Source organism: Sander vitreus, chromosome 13 (assembly GCF_031162955.1).
Source record: "Sander vitreus isolate 19-12246 chromosome 13, sanVit1, whole genome shotgun sequence".
Taxonomy (NCBI): Eukaryota; Metazoa; Chordata; class Actinopteri; order Perciformes; family Percidae; genus Sander; species Sander vitreus.
Genome location: NC_135867.1, coordinates 25,985,642 through 25,990,469, shown reverse-complemented (window position 1 = coordinate 25,990,469; position 4,828 = coordinate 25,985,642). Strand labels below are relative to the sequence as shown.

The 4,828-nt window shown below is 39.8% G+C and overlaps 1 protein-coding gene across 1 annotated transcript in view; it reads left to right on the top strand.

Annotated features, from left to right (window-relative positions):
• Positions 1 to 2,350: 2,350 nt before the first annotated feature.
• Positions 2,351 to 4,828, top strand: part of riox2 (ribosomal oxygenase 2) — a 17,136-nt gene continuing 14,658 nt past the window's right edge. Inside the window, exon 1 of the mRNA XM_078266372.1 lies at positions 2,351 to 2,437. The gene's annotated coding sequence lies outside the window, so the exon portion shown is untranslated. The remainder of the gene's footprint in view (positions 2,438 to 4,828) is intronic.

Sequence of the window (4,828 nt, the reverse complement as noted above, 5' to 3'; positions counted from 1 at the left end):
AGCCAAGTAGCCCTAAATACAGTGACACTCATAAGTTTACACACCCATGCTAAAGTTGACTAAAAAGAGGAATAAAAAAAAATCATCTTTTAGAAATTGATCTTAATGCCTTAATTAAAAAAATGAGGAAAAATCCAACCTTTAAGCACACCAATTTTCTTTGTGAATGAATAATGTATCGTAAATAAATAAATGTTCTTCCTTAAAATACAGGTGGCATAAGTCAGTACACCCCTATGTTAGATTCCCATAGAGGCAGGCAGATGTTTATTTTTAAAGGCCAGTTATTTCATGGATCCAGGATACTATGATCCTGATAAAGTTCCCTTGGCCTTTGGAATTAAAATAGCCCCCCCACATCATCACATCCCCTTCACCATACCTAAAGATTGGCTGTACATGCACCACTGGTATACAGCATACATTAATTAACATGATGCCTATAATGGGAAAACAAAAGAAAAAGCCTAGTTATGAGGTGTCATACTCTTTCACTTTGCCAGCGAGGTATTTATTCTCAGCCTCCGTCTCATTTATCTCCACCTCCAGGTCCAGTCCATGCTCAAACAACCTATCATGGTTCTCCCTCTTCTCTCTGAGGCGGGTTGCAGCCTCATAGAGTCTTCTCCTCAGCTCTTGTCGTTCACTACAGACACACCAGAATATAAAGTGTTCATATTGACAACAGGCTTTATCCAAACAAGCCAAACCATACTTAAGAGTAAATAGATCATCCATATTTTGCCCGAAGACACATACTTGGTATCTTGCTGCTGCTCCTTAGATACATCCATTACTTCTTCCAGATGTATGAAATGCACTCCCGCCTTCGCATCGCTGGCTTCCTCTGAAGCGTTTCTAAAGGCGTCACAATTGTCAGACATGATGCCCTGTTTAAGTCGATGTGTAACCTACGTCTAAAATGTGGTTTACCAAATGAAATGTATCTCCCACTGAGTTAAAACCTATTGACTCTCTGCATAATTCCATATGACATCACAACAGTCTGGATTCTGCATAGGGACACATTCCACTTTCCATATGACATCACAACAGAGACGACAGTCTGGGTTCTGTACATACAGTCTACGGTTCCAAAGCAAAACACAAACTCCCATCAGACACCTGAACACACACACACACACACACACACACACACACACACACACACACACACACACACACACACACACACACACACAAGTTTGTTGTATGCTTATTGGAAACCCTTGCACAGATTTGTTATTTATAGTTGTTATTTTTGGCACAAAATATTAATATTAAAATGACACATTAGTCAAACCACACACACACACACACACACACACAGACACAATGTAACATATAGTGTATATGATGACACCGAGGTTAACACAGTCTGTAAAATCATTAGAAAATCTCAGAAGAAATTAGACACCACCAGACCTATACACATATTCAGTACATATAGTTGGAAAGATACGATGTATCCTATGTATGAGCTGTATGAACTGTTGCCCTCTCAGAGCCAGTTTCTGATGCATCGCACAATAAGTCATATTCACATTAAGGCCTTTATTCATAATGCAATTGGACTTTTAAATCTGCAGGCGCCTCTCTCACCTTCTTTAAATGCTGAAAAACACACACAAACAACACAAGCACAATAGAATGAAGGTCAATCGCTGGCACAGGCAATCAGAAAATGGGACCCTGCTGTGCCAGGAAATTACAGTCTTTTACAACTGCCACACGATTTTTGAAACCTCTTACTCAAAGAGCAAAACTGCACACCAAACCAAACAATAAGCTATATCTCAGCCTTTCACTCAGTTTTTTAATTGCATAAAACACTTTTTTTCCAAACATAATTCTCTACCTAAGACACAAAAATCTAACAGGAACTGATATGCTTTCCTCTTCCAAACAACTAATCAAAATGCTACACTTGCTCTGTTTCAACATTGCATTGTTGTTTACACTGTAGTTCTCAACCCCTCTCAGACAAAGGAGCTTTGGATTTAAAACAACGGTGTGTAGCCTACATGGTGTATCCGAAAATTTACTATAATGAAAAAGGTGTTTGCCATTTGATGTAAAATGCTTAACTTTGAGATGTGTTTATGGCATTTAGAATGCAGTGTTTCATTTTGAAGGAGATGTGAGGCATTTAGCATTTCGTGTGTGCCGTTGTGGGAATTGTGTTCAGAGCTTTGAAAAAAAAAGGAGACACTAGTTTTGAAAACGTGTGTAAGCAGTTGTAAAAAAAAAACAACCTGTCAACAAAAAGACGCAGCATGTAACCACTTATACAAAGTACAACAGCGCCCCCTACGGTCACACTTTCCTCAGTAGCAGTGTTCTGGTTCCACGTTGGTAGGAGTTTCCAGTCGGACATATTTAGGGAAACACAACTCTGTTCACGTGGAGCGGCTCGTCTCAGCCGCAGTTGAAAAAGGTGAGTGGGTCCGTGGAGTTGTTCAACTCTGTCATAAACATAACTAATTAATAACCATACCGTTATGTGAACCGGACCTCAGTTAAACTGTCACTGTGCTTCACGTGCGGAGAGCTGCGGGAGCGCGCAAAAGCTACGCTGTCGGACATGTTTCCTTATTTTAACTGTCAAACGACGACACAACCTTCGTTCTCCGGTCGGGTTCATCAACGGTGATAGACGAGAGTGTATTTCTATCTATTTTGTATTGTTTTAGTCTGTTTATAGACGTTAAGAACGAACGATATTTTGGTATACGTGCAATTTAGTGTCCCAAGTTATTTTCCAAAAACGGAGTGTGCCAAATGATGAGGGTCTTATTTGAGACAGGTTAGGGTTAGGGTTAGGGTAGCACAGGTGGTTTAGCAGGTTCATAATTAATGCTAAAGTTGACTAAAAAGAGGAATAAAAACAAATCATCTTTTGGAAATTGATCTTAATGCCTTAATTAAAAAAATGAGGGAAAATCCAATCTTTAAGGACACCAATTTTCGTTGTGAATGAATAATGTATCGTAAATAAATAAATGTTCTTCCTTAAAATACAGGGTGCATAAGTCAGTACACCCCTATGTTAGATTCCCATAGAGGCAGGCAGATGTTTATTTTTAAAGGCCAGTTATTTTATGGATCCAGGATACTATGATCCTGATAAAGTTCCCTTGGCCTTTGGAATTAAAATAGCCCCCCCACATCATCACATACCCCTTCACCATACCTAGAGATTGGCATGGGGTACTTTCCATAAGATCATCTCTCAATGCAAATCAAACCAGCTATTAGGCTAAAACCATGCCAATCTCTAGGTATGGTGAAGGGGATGTGATGATGTAGGACTATTTTGATGAGTTTTGTTAACTTCAGAGGATCAGATCAAAACCTGTGTACAGCCCGAACGACCAGCAACCAATCAGATCCCTGGGAGGACTGACTCATTATTCCTAGATGGACTATAAAATGAAAAGTACTAAAGAGAACAATATGTTTATAGACCAGACCAGTAGAATCACTGCTATTGCAGGCTTTTCCATTTCCACTCTTGGTTTCCACTGTATTATTGAGGGACAATTGTTAACCGCAATAAATAAAGGTAAATAATAAACGATAGCTGATAATAGTTTTTTTTTTTTTTTTTCCTGACAGTGTTGATGCCTTTATGCTCATTATAACACAAGGAGAGGAGACTGATGATAATTGGAAACAAAAACTAAACTGCTGTCAGGGACATTGTGTTTCTGTCTGTCACAACCACTTGACTTTAGTTCAGGTCAAGGCTATGTCCAGCCAGTGGTGTAGTCTACATGATACGCAGGTATATGTAGTATACCCACTAAGAAAGCTCTAGGATTTCCATATACCCACTTAAAAATGCCCAATGACATGCAACAACATACTTTCCATTATATTTTTGATATATATTTTGAATTGTCATCTGTGTTTTTCTTCTTAGCATAGGCTAAATAAAGGTATTTCCACCGTAAATTGGTGCATAAAAGTGTATCCAAATGCAACAAAAATGAAGTCTTTAACGCTCAAAATAACCCTGGGGGAGGACACCCTGACCCAAAGGCAGATTCTGGCCCATGTATATAGGCCAATATATTTATATACAGTACAGTACACCCACCAATATATTAGACTACACCACTGTGTCCAGCAGCCCTGTACTAGGAGTGCTTGCCATGTGCTCTGGCTGTGAATACATGTCAGGGTTTCCCCCAGTGTATTGTAAGCCTGGTGGCCCACCAGGCCTAAGTTGCCCCCCACCAGGCCTTAGCCACTGGGAAGTATTTTTTTTCTGTAATTTTAAGATGTTTTTTAAACTACAGTGGGGTGGCTCGGTTGGAAACTTATACGTAGTCATATTTTCAAATCTCCAGTTAGCTTTTAGCTCTGACTTAATGTAGGGCCCTGTGGAAGCTGTCTTATAGCTTTTAAAAATTCTCAATTTTGCTATTCCGTCCATGATTCTGTTATCACAATCCATTAGCTTTTCTGGCCAAGTCCCGTGTCCCATGTGCTATGGCTCAAGTGTGGAGCCTAGTGTTGCAGCTGTGTCAACTTAATATTGAAGTCAAGCAAAGTCCAGGCAAGAACCATGTAGTGGCAGATGACCTGTCCAGGGACTGAGAGAAATAAATGATCAGCATAAGGCGCTTTCCGACCGGAGGGATTTTTGCAGTTCCTAGAACATAAATTTTCTAGAACCCTTTTTTTTCTCGTGTTTCGACTGGACCAATTTGGGGATTATTAAGTTCCTCTGGCCGTTGTTCCTGTGACTCTTTCAGCTCCTACTTCAGGCCAGGGTCTTTTCTCTGTTCCCTTTTCAGCATATGAACCTAGGTCAACGAGG